This window comes from Gavialis gangeticus, unplaced genomic scaffold, assembly GCF_001723915.1.
Source record: "Gavialis gangeticus isolate Ggan-Ray unplaced genomic scaffold, GavGan_comp1, whole genome shotgun sequence".
NCBI lineage: Eukaryota > Metazoa > Chordata > Crocodylia > Gavialidae > Gavialis > Gavialis gangeticus.
In genome coordinates this window covers 162639645-162652109 of record NW_017729032.1, presented here as the reverse complement: position 1 = coordinate 162652109, position 12465 = coordinate 162639645, and positions in this window count along the sequence as shown.

The following is a 12465-nucleotide window of genomic DNA, read 5'->3' as shown; positions in this document are numbered from 1 at the left end:
AGATGAATCACAAACAACTGAAAATCTTTTGAACTGTTATTACACAAAGTTTTTACAGAGTGCAACAGTGGGCTGGCACCCATTAGCTATTGTTAAGAATTTGCCAGTGTTTCCATTATAACTTCATTTTTGGAAAGTAATCTCTCAGCTGTTTCATATTACATTGGACTGAATCGTGACTCAGGTTATCAGATGGAATGCAATAATTTTATTCTAAAGATTTTTGCAGAGGGACTAGGGAATTTGAGATTGTTAGTGGGACATAGACACTTCTGCTTCCTGTTGGTGCATCAACAGTGGTGATAACATGTCAGAAGTCTATGTAAATTAAATTAGTGGTTTCAGTACAGTTTATAGTTAAGAAATGCTACGAGGAAGGTCTTATTTAATTGATGTCATATTTTCTACCAAACCTTAAATTAAGAATACCCCTTTTAATTACACAAGTCAACTAACCAATATTTTTCACTTGTATATTCCTGCTACTTAGTTCCAGGAAGTTCCTCAGATGCACTTAGTCATAACAAATAATTCTAAAGATATGCCAAAAGATCTCTTTTGAAAAAAATTCTTCAGCCATAATTTGAAATAATGAAGTGATTTTACCTCAGTACTACCCTTACGCAAATACATGCAATTTGGAATGATCTTATTAGATACTAGAATCATCCAGGCCTCTTCTCCAGTTAAAAGTTTGCTTTTTATGTGGAACCCTATCTTAAAGGCACTCAGAGAAGGAAGTGGAAGAATGCCTACTCTTGGAGTAAGGCTTATATATCTATAGGGAGAGAGTCAGAGGTGATGCGTAAGGGGTGCACACAGGTGCATGTGCACCCCCTGAGTGTGGCAGTGCACCCCCTGAAAAAAGGTCACCCCTGGCTGCTGCTAAAGATGCCAGTAGTGCCTGTGGATGGTCTACGACCCTTGGTTGGTGCCCACCACCACCCCTCCGGCACCAGTGGCATCTGTGGGAGCTCTGCACTTACTGCCGCCTGGCTCCTGCCACCACCAGCGCAGCCATGTGCCCCCAGCCACTGGGGGGCATGCACTATTCATGGAGAGAGCTGCCCAAAAGCATCAAGACTGGGTGCATCTACACATGCCCCCAACTGCACAGTTGCTTTAGGAAGAACTAAATGAGTGCATAGTAACCACCATTACTGTGAAGTCCCAGCTTCATACAGATAGTTTCCAACCCTACTGAGCAGCAGCAATGAGTTACTGTGCAGAAGCATTGGCATCATGGTTCGTGCCCGCTGATGCTACGTCACTGTAGCAATGAGCTATGTCACTGTCGCTCATTGCTATGGCGATATAGCGTCTCATGTAGATGTGCCCACTAAGACCCTTCTTAACATGCAAAGAGGCAAAATTTTGAGTCAGAGTGTGAGACACATAAGGGTTTTAGGTATTTCCAATGTGAGGCAGCAGCTGACCAGTATTTTCAGGGATATGATTTTGGAATTTGGCACCTAAATTTCAAGTTTCCCACATTAAGTACCCAAGGTTTTGATAAGCCAATTTCTCTGTTAAAGCTTGCCTTAACAATGCTATGGAAAATACCATCTATCCATAAGAGCATAACAGAAATCCAGTCTAGCTCCACTGAAATCAGTGGAAATACTTTAAGTGGGAAAAATGAACAATACAATGAAAATAAAACTATGAATTAAGTGATCTGAGTAGCTAAAATATATCTACTATTTTGAAGTAACAAACACATGAAAAAAATAAGTATACCAACTCATTTTGCCACTAACTTGTCTGCTAATAAGGATAAAAATCACCATTCAAAACCTGCCTTCATCTTGTCATACTAAGTTTTATTTCTTATGTATAGCAAGACACATTTATTGACACCTGCAAAAATTAAGGTCTTTTCTAAATGACTTTTCTAAAACATAAGGAAATTAATTAATCTTCTGACCATGGCAAAGCTCATATATGCCTCCACTAATTTTTCCCAGTGTATGGACCAGTATCTACCTGAATAGAATTAAAATGAGTTAGTTTATCGCAAACACTACTTTACCTTAGAAAACTTGTCTGGTATGCATAAGGAGCATTCTGTGGGGAGTAGCTATCTTTTGGCCAGGCCCTTCCTGCTATATCTAATCTCCTGTTGGAGGTTCACAACAACATGGGTTAAGCATAGATGAGCTTCCCACAGAAGAGTGGTAGCCCACCATGGAAAGAGGCACTTCATCCATGTTTTTTTCCCCTCCTGCCCAGTTCCATAACTTTGTCTCTCTTGTGCTAACATGGGTAGAGAAGAAGTTATTATTCATAGACTTGTGTGTGAGGTGACATCTTTAACTATAAAATGAGTTTCATTAGGTCGCATCTTATCCCAGTGGACTTCCTTTCATAACTCAAAAGGTCCCAGGCTGAAATATATCCAGTATTAATTTGGATAAATTGCCCAGCCTTATATTCCACTGTGAAATCTCATGAGGAGAGAGAGAGATTATGGTAGATGTCAGAAAGGGAGCCACTGCAGTTGCTCTCCCATTTTGCCAGGGAAAGTAAGGTATTCAGTATTTCTCTGTGGAGTACAAGAGACATAAGTTTTGTAAATCCCACTTTTTGTTGTTCCATGCCTTAAACAGAATGACGGGAGGAAACTGTAAGCTGAAGCTCTGCTTCCTGCCATCTGGTTCTATAAGAATAATATTGAGCCTAAATGTATTCACATTTTCCCAATGTTATTACAGTTCAAACATTTCTGTTTAGCTATAGTTAGTGCTGTTAAGTGTGTTTTGTAGTCATTCCTTTTAAAGCAGGAGAGTTTAAAAGGAATGACTACCCATCGAGAATTTCTGGTTAGACTGCCCGTCTTAAATAGTCCATCATCAACTGTCTTTCAATTCAAGCTGCATATTGACTTGTCTCTTAAGACAGGTAGGGTCCTACGAAGTGTGATGCTATTCCACTTTGTTTGAATTCCACCCTTTGAGATTTAAGACTAAATCAAAAGAATAGTGAGCCGAAAGAAGAGCTACCCACTTCATTTATATTAACAGTTTGTCATGGGCATGAGCAGGGTGGAACAGAATTGTACGTCAAGCACTGGCGTTCACATAGGCTAGGTACAGACATTCAAAAATCCCAAGGTGGAATCAATCTAAGTTATGCGGTTTTCTGTAAGCAGAATAGTTTAGATAGATAATAGATGGACTAGTACGTGGCCCAGAGACAGTTATGCTTGCTTGCATTTTGTCCAACAGTACCTGTTCAAAAGGCAAAGTCACAATGCAAGTTAAAATTATCACTATGGGAACAAAGAACAAACACAATGACAACAAAGGAAGCATAGCAAGGCTGATGGCTATTTACACTTCTGAAGAAGTAAAACACTTCAGCATGGTGCAGTGGTGGCAAACATATTGTGTTATTAAGCTCTGCTTAGATGATAGCTTTTGCAAGTTCTAGGGAAGTAAAAGCTTTGAGTGTCAGACTGGTGTCTGGATACAAGGATGACAGTTAGGTGAGATATCTTAAATGCATGCTTCCTTAATTAATGCTCTCTCTGAAAGAGCAGACAGCTAATTTTGGAAACTGTATGTTCAAGAGGCTTGCAAACTGCATCACTAACAAACTTGTTAATTTGCTTTCTGGGGGTGATGTTCTAAATTATGGAGCGCTCTCTACCCCTAGTGAACAAAAGACACTCGGTGACTCACAAAACCTGGCATCCTGTTCTATTTACACAACAGGAGGCCTAATGACGAAAAAGAGTAAATCTTGAAAGAGCTGCAGTTTGGCTTCTTTGGTTTTTTTTGTCATTGTTGTTAGGCAGTTTCCTTCTATTTGTAGGGCTCCACATAAAAGGGAAAGAGGGGGTTCTGTGGCTATAATTACTGACCCACTGCTTGGCGATGATTAAAAAGCAATTTAAGCTGTCTGCCCATGTGGGGCAAGGGAAATGTGAAAAATTGATAGCTGTATGCATATATCTCACCAGGGTAGGTTTTCTTTTATTTTCTCACCTTTTTTCAGCCTGTGTTTGTTCTGTAATCATGTATGTCTCCTCTGAAAAGGAAGCACTAGGTTTGGAGAAAGCTCAGAAGGTAACAAGTACAGGCGTGCAGAGGCACATGGACCAAAACTAACACTGTTTTCTACCGATTCTTCTCTTTATGCATGACTGCGCATACTGGGAGCCTTGCGTTTGTTTCTTGGTTTTTAGGGGAGGGATTTTGGAGGGGGGTTGTTTTTTTGAGTAACCCACTTGGCACTGACAGGGAAAATGGACTGAATGGCATAATGAGCCTTTCCTCTTTTCTACGTACAGTATGTATATTTCCTCAGGATTAAGATGGTCAGTCTTTGACCACAGCATAAAATAGCCTGTGTTTTTCGTTCTACACTTATAAAATGCAAGTTGAGCTACAAAATTTTGATTTAAAAAAATATTCTCTGAAGAGTATGTTCCACAAAGACCCAGCACATAGGTGAAAAAATAGCAACTAGATGTAGACACATTGTGCTAGCACTCTCATAAAAACAGCGTCTGTACTCAGAGGAACTCATAGTCTAAATAGACAAGCCAGACTAAAGGTGATAGGGGAAACAGAGGCAAAGGTAATTGTAGTGATTTGCCAAAAGGTCAAACAGCAGGTCAATGACAGCTGAAAATAGAAAGTAGGCCTTCTGGTTCAAGCTAGTCCTTTTCCCACTAGCTCAGGATGCCTCACTGTGGAATTTATTATTACCACCTATATCCAAAAATATTTTATTTAATTTATAGAATGACATTTTATCTCGGCAGAAATTTAAACGTCTTTGTTACTAGTATTTTTGCTGCTTGTAGATATATCAATTCTACTTTTTATGACAGCATTTCAATTTCAAACACATTCCATTATAATCAAATGTCTGAATAAGTCTGTACTTAATATCCAGCAGATCGTAAGTACTCATTTATGATTTCAGTCAGGTTTTGACTAGACTGACCGATGTATATTCTTACAGTCAAGCATAAGAACAGATATTTGGGTTTCATTCCTACTCCTGCCATAGGCTTTCTGTGTAACATTATGCATCATTCTGCTTTACAATGCCAAATTATTGTGTCGTTTTGTATGTGCCGTAATATGGACAGGTATTTACCACAAAGAAAAGGCTGAAATCTCACAACGTATTTTGATAGTCTCATCTATTTGTTGGTTTGGTCTTTTCAGTGTAGTCTCTGCATTATGGCTACTGTTAACAGCTCACTTTGTCTCTGGCTATTTTTCTCCAAGTTTTTAGATCATTCTTATTTTTTTTTTTTTTAATTGAAAGAATGGCCTTTTCATAGCATCGGTTTTATCATTCACTACATATCTTACTTCACAACAGCCTAACCACAACGGCAAGTCTGTCAATTCCTTACTTATAGGAACATAGGATTGAAAGGGCCTCCTGGGCAATCATGTCCAGTCCCCTTGTTTCACTTTTCTCCCCTAGAGTTTTCTCAGATTCTCTTTGCTGGGCTTCATTCCCTCATCTATTCTTTGCTGCTCATATTCTTTGGAGAGAAAGGACTAGTTGGACTAGCCGGTGCATACCCCTGTTAGTGGGTAGAATTATTATTTCATAACGTTTCTTTATTCCAAGAAAAATGAAATTTATCTTCCCCTTCTTGGAAATAACATTGTTATTCTAAAAAGAAAAAAAGCCTGTCCCAACTAGGTAATATTTATTTACATCCCTAAGAATGCAGTACAATTCAACAAACACAGCTACTGGTAGCTGTTTAAATGTTACAAGCTGAGGTCAAATGACATGGGTCAAAATGAGAATCTCAAGGTATGAAAAGTTCAATTTCCTGCCATTATGGGGTGTTCTAAGTTGTTAAATAAGACACTCCAAAGCTTCATAGCAGATAACAGCTTTCTATCGGCTGCTGCTGACTCTTTTTCCTTCCTTATGCTCCTTAAAAAGGAAGGAAACACCAAATAAATGAAACACCTCTTGTACATGTTTTCTGAACCCTTCTGCCTTCCTGTATGTCCTCATCACTCCACAAATATTTAGGTTGATGACTATCATGAATATAGCATTGCCTATTAAACTGGTGTTATGTGTGCCTTCTCTGCAGCTGCTGCTCTCTACAACAGCTTTGCTCCATCTCTCTTATCAACTTTGGTAAAAAACCTCTGCGTATCCACATTCCAATGCCTTGATACCACTGGTTTCTGTAATTCTCCCAATGTATTTTTTTGCTGTTTTCTTGTCCTCCTTATGTAATTAATACCAGAATGAAGTACACTAATAGTTTTGTATTTTATTATTTACTTCCAGAAATTATTCTGACTTGAATACTAGTATAAACAGTAACTTTGTTGTGTTTTCTTCCTTTTTAGGGCAAACTACAGGGGAAAAAAAGGTTGTCCAGCTTAAAGAGTAACACAAATGTGGAAAATTATTTGGAAGTGTTTGAAACCATGAGTTCAGCTGAATTTCAACTTTTCCAAATTCATTCTCAGTGGTTAAAAATCATGGCATAGCAACTTTAGTCCAAACCTTCATAACACTAATGGTATGAAAGAGTTAAGATGGAGGAGCTTTGGTAGGGAAGATCAGAACTGCAACCTTATCTCTCAGATCATCTTTTCCACCCATGCTTTTTTATGTTAGAACATAGGATTTAAGTTCCAAGTTCCTTTAACTGTTTGGTGCCACCAGGTCTGAGCTTACAGTGCAAAGAGATTCCCTTTATAAACATAAATACAAACTTTTAGATCAATAAAGGGTTAACATGCTCTATGAAAGGCTAACCCAACCCAGAAAACACCCCAGACAAGCCCAGCCCCAGGGCTGGGAAAGCCCAACCACTCATTCAAGACCCAGGTCTATGAGACTGCTACCCCTCTGCCCCGATGGGCTATTTTAAGCCCGACTCCCACCCCTATGCTGAAGCAGGTAGCCCCTCCAGTGAATCCAACCACCTCCACCTGAACCTGCTAGTCCATCATGGATCCACCAGACCCTATCCCTGATCCTGCCAGGTCCATCTCCTTCCCCCCGCAACCAAATTACTTGCCTTGTTCTCCTTGTGCCACTCCCAGCAGTGACAAATGCCTATACATGCCACTCCTGGTTTAGGTTCAGGGCACTTAAAAGTAAGTCACCTAAATCTAAACCAGGTGCAGTGAATGCTTGTTCACACCCTAATGCAGTATGCCATCAGGCTGACTGCGAGGCCTCACAAACTTGGCTAGTATTAACTTTTTATCATGAAAATCAGTTTGCACCTCACAGGAGAAATGAGAAATGAGATTCAGCCTTTTGAAAAAGACCTATATCCCTCTAGAGATGCACCAATTATTTGGAGCTTGGAGCTGCCCTCCAAAAGATTCAAAATTTACAAATGACAACAAATAGTTTTATTAGCACAATTTAACTAGAAAGTAGATGCTTATCCAGGCAGCTGGACACAAGACTTCTATTAAACAGCAATTGTGAGGGCTGCTCAGTGTTTAAGTTATTGTTTGATTCCCTGGAGATATTTTGGCAGGCAATTATTATTACTGAAGGGTCAGCATCCTTTGAGCCAGACATGGGGGATGGGAACAGGATCATGTCTTTCAGCCAGAATGATTTTACAGGGAAAAAGATTTACTTCTTCTCCACAAAGCATCTATAAAAGAGCCAAAATCAACATATAGCATAATTCTGGAAGGTGGTGCACATCTATAACTCCCATTGACTTGAAAGGGCATTGAGAGGTACTCAGCACCTGGAATGGAGACATTTAATTTTGCATGATCCAAAACGAATGAATAAAAAAAAATCTGTAATTAACCTGGGAGCACTCTCAAATGTTCTGAACAACTGGTCTTGATTAATGTTAATTAATGTTTATGTGTACAAATGAGGGAGGGAAAAAATTAATAGTAATATTCAAAGAGGGTAGTCAGTAAATCCCAGATTTGTAAATGTAGCTATGTTCCTAATTCTTATTCACTTAAAGGGATTTAGGTGTTTAAATGCCTGTAAAATTGGCTGAAAGAGGTAGGAGAAAGGGATGAAGTTTAGCAAAAGGAAATTACTCTCAGTAATGAAGTCTGCATAATTATTTCCTATACTGAGTGGGGAAGGCTGTTACTTTTGAGTCATTTTAAATGTGGGTTTAAATAAATACTAGAAAAGACACTTTCAGGAATGGTCCATACAATCTAAGTTGTTGAATACATTGTAGGTTATGCTTGCAGTAAAAAAGGTTCAGCTGCAAGCTGCAGTGTCCTGTCACCTATCAGAAACAAATGTTTTCTCTAGTATGTGGAAGCCTATTATGGATTCCCTCCTGTTATGGACTGAAAGGCTCTTGAATTTAGCAATTTAAAAAGAACGTGTTTCAGAGAAAAGAGCCTTGAAGGCTTAATTATGCCACCTGTGTTCACACTATAAAGTACCCTACTTTGCAGTCAAAGTGCAATGCCAGACTGCATAGTCAAGCTTTATTTTGTTTACACTTGATTTTTAGAAATAATTATATCACATGTGCCAACATCACACCTAAGATCCAAAATCAAACAAAGTACATACTTGCTCTGGTCTGTCATCCTTCCCTTCCATGATGCATATCTCTCCTGCTCCTTTAAGCAACCTAGTTTTAAGACCTTCTAACTTTAACACTCCTCCCCAGGACACATGCAACCCTTGCAGGAATAAAAACACCTTTTTTTTCTATTGTTCTTTAAATGGCATTGCTCACACTGTTTCTAAGGAGAGAAGATGGATGTTTCTATCACTGCATTTATACAGGCTTCCCCTCCTACCTGGCCTCAGGGAGTTTTGGAGAGGCCAAACTTTGCGTAGGTCAGTGTGTGTTGTGTGTGTATGTTTATGTGAATGGGAATCCCTATCTTAACAAGTTGCAAATGCTTGCAAGTTCCATGGAGAAGGCTGAGGAGAAAATGGAATTCCCCTGGCCATCCTGTAGCTCCCAGGCTCCAGAGCCAGTAGAAGTTCTGCTATTAATGATCTGGAAGATGGGATGGATTGCACCCTCAGCAAGTTCGTGGATGACAGCAAGCTGGGGGTTGTAGTAGATACACTGGAGGGTAGTGCTAGGATTCAGAGTAACTTAGACAAATTGGAGGATTGAGCCAAAATAAATTTCATGAGGTTCAACAAGGACAAGTGCAAAGTCCTGAACTTAGGATGGAAGAATCCCATGCACCAGTACAGGCTGGAAGCTGACTGGCTAAGCAGCAGCTCTACAGAAAAGGACCTGGGGGTTATACTGGACAATAGGATGGATATGACTCAGCAGTGTGCACTTGTTGCCAAGAAGGCTAACGGCCTACTGGGCTGGATTAGTAGAACCATTGCCAGCAGATCGAGGGAAGTAATTATTCTGCTCTGTTCTGCACTGGTGAGGACACATCTGGAGTCCAGTTTTGGGCCCCCCACTACAGAATAGATGTGGACAAGTTGGAGACAGTCCAGCAGAGGGCAACAAAAATGGTTCACACATCTGAGGAGAGGCTGTGGGAACTTGGTTTATTTTGTTTGTAGAAGAGAAGACTGAGGGGGAATTTGATAGTAGCCTTTACCTCCCTGAAGGCTGGTTCCAAAGAGAATGGAGATAGATTGTTCTCAGTGGTGACAGATGACAGAACAAGGAGCATAGTCTCAGATTGTAGCAAGGGAGGTTTAAGAAGGATATTAGAAAAAACTTTCTTACTAGGAGGGTGGTAAAACACTGGAATGGGTTACCTAGAGATGTAGTAGAATCTCTATCTTTGGAGGTTTTTAAGGCCCAGCTCAACAAAGCCCTGGCTGGAGTGATCTAGTTGGGGATGGTCCTACTTTGAGCAGGGGGTTGGACTAGATGACCTCATAAGGTCCCTTCCAGTCCTAATTTGCTATGATTCTATTTTAGGAAAAAGGTCTATTTTAATCTTACATGTTAATTGGAATAATAAGTCTAAGATTTTTAACCCTCAAATGTTAAATGTTAACCCTCAAATTTTTTCCACAAGTTGAAAGTGTCCCCTTTAAAGATTTCTATTTCCAGAGGAAATATACATTTAATCTGAATTATGTTAATTTAAACTACCTTTTTTTAGCTACCTAGTGTTGCATTATATGTTGCTAGAATTCATTTTCCATTTCACTACTTGAGTATCATTTTTAGTTATGTGTGAAGTGAGCTGCTCCAAGATTTTATCCTCTTCCGTGTGAACATATCTGTGGCAGGGCACTAGGTGTGCTTGCCACTTTAAGGCCCTGGAGCTGGCAGCCTCCAGGTGCCTGATGAGGGCAGCCATTTTGGGCTCAGGGCTGCCTATATAAACAAGGCAGTTTGGCTGATGGAGGAGGCAACAACATTGCCTGGCCTGAGGGCTACTGAGTTTTCATCTGGAGGTAAGGGAGGATCTGTAGGGGATGGTAGGAGGCTCCTGGTCCTGGGTACAACTGGAAATTACACCTGGCTGGGAGTGGGTGGCCTGGTGGGGCTCCCAGTGGTGCGGGAGCCCCCAGGAAATGCCAGGCCAGTGATCACCCCAATGAAAAGTGGGTTGGGGCACCTTAACCCCTAGCCCTCACCTTCTGGTGGGTTGCGGTACACTGGAGGTATCTGTGGGGGTTTGAGACCCCGAGGAGGAGACTTGGGCTCAGGCATGGCTATGGCCACCTGAGCCCACCTGTGGAGGGAAGCCCCAAGACCCTGAGTAAAGAAGGCGTTATGAGCAGTGTGGAGTCCCCAGTGTGACGGGGGCAGGGTGTGGAGTCCACAGTGTGAGGGGAGAGGGGGCTCAGCCAGAGAGAGAAAGAGAGAGCTGAGTCCTGACCTCAGTAAGTCCTCCAATGTGGGGAGGCAGAGTTTGGGTCGAATGTAACACCAGTGCCACAACCTGGGGGTCAGGACCAGAGGGTCAGAAGGGCAAGGAGGCCCACTGAGAGGGATGCCCAAGAGCCAGGGGCCTGGGGTCCTGACTGGCCTGGAGGTGGGATGGGGGTAGTGTGAGCTGAAGCTTCCAGTGAGGGGACCACATCCAAAGGGGAACTGGTGGCAGGGAGATATTACATCTATTAATTAATCAATTAAGACCAAGGCATGGTGGGTGAGAAGGCGGGTGATTCACCCAAGAACAGGTGGGTGGGCCACGCGGAGATCGGCCCCGGTAGGCCCCCTGTTACAATATCAATATATGATTTGCCTGTGCACTTCTTTTCCACTTCTTTGGGAGAATGAATTGGCAATGTAGTTTCCTTATCTGCTTCAAGCTTTAAAAAAAACTTAAACTGAGGAATTAGTGAACTAGTTTTCCTGTTTAGCACACTCTTATGGTTTGATACTCCCTTTTTCAAGATCTGGTGACACCAGTTTTCTTTCCTGTATTTAGAAATGCATTTTTTACATATTGCCAACTTTATTAGTAGGGAGAGAAGAAAAAAATAAAATTAAACATCGCTTAACTACAGTGATACCTATTTTATGCACTCAGGGGTCCATAGAAGAAGAATGTGAAATGACTGGAGACATGGTATCCATTCCGGAATGCTAGGGACCTACTGTCCCTGTGCAGGGATAAAGTGGTACAAAGGGTTTTCACACCAGCAGAATCAACCTTGAGGGATGCAAGGCCCATGGCAAATCAGACTGTGCGGGGTCCCCTTAATACCACATGGGACTCATGGGATCCCTACAAAGGCAGGGCATGGGCTGGGGCAGCATTTCCCAACCTTTCCTGTTCCACATGGGTAACTGAACATTGCAGCACACTGGATGCAGGGGGAGGGGTGGCAGCCAGAATTTCCCACCCGAACACACTTAAAGGTGGGGAGGCCTCAAACGCAGCAGCCACTGCCAAATGCAGAAGGGGTCACAGCATGAAGCCTGGGGCAGTAGCCCTAATTTGCCCACCCCATAGGCAATGCATGGGAGGCAGAGGGAGGCACATGCCCCACCCCGAGAAAGCTGGTGCCCCCCTGAGAGAGAGAGCACTCCAGCTTGTAGGGGAGCACAGACAGTGCTTGTGCACCCCAAAATGGGCTCCAGCGGTGGGACATCAGTGGCATAAGTGCTGGCAATGGAAGTCGTGCATGTGGTCACTGGCCAGCCTCTAGGAGACCCCCCTCCCTGGTTGTGCCCCCCCATGTCCCCCCAGGCACCAGTCACCCATAGCCTGCCCCAAGGGATGGATCTGCACACCAGGACTGAATTGCAGCCTTAACTGACTGGTTTGTATTTAGTTGCTACAGGGGTGGGCAATTATTGTGGGTGGAGGGCTGTTTACCAAGTTTTGGCAAACTGTTGAGGGCAACATTTGTAGCTCTACCCCTTGACAGGTGCCCCACCCCTGATAGCCATCTTGTGACTGAAAATCCCACCCCCTAACCCCTGACCTTTGCCACCAGGAGTCCCTCCCTTTGCCCCTGGAAGTATTCTTTTCAGCAAGGGGTTTTACCATCTCAGAACCAGAAAAATACCAAATTATATTCTAAAAATTGAACATCTACAAC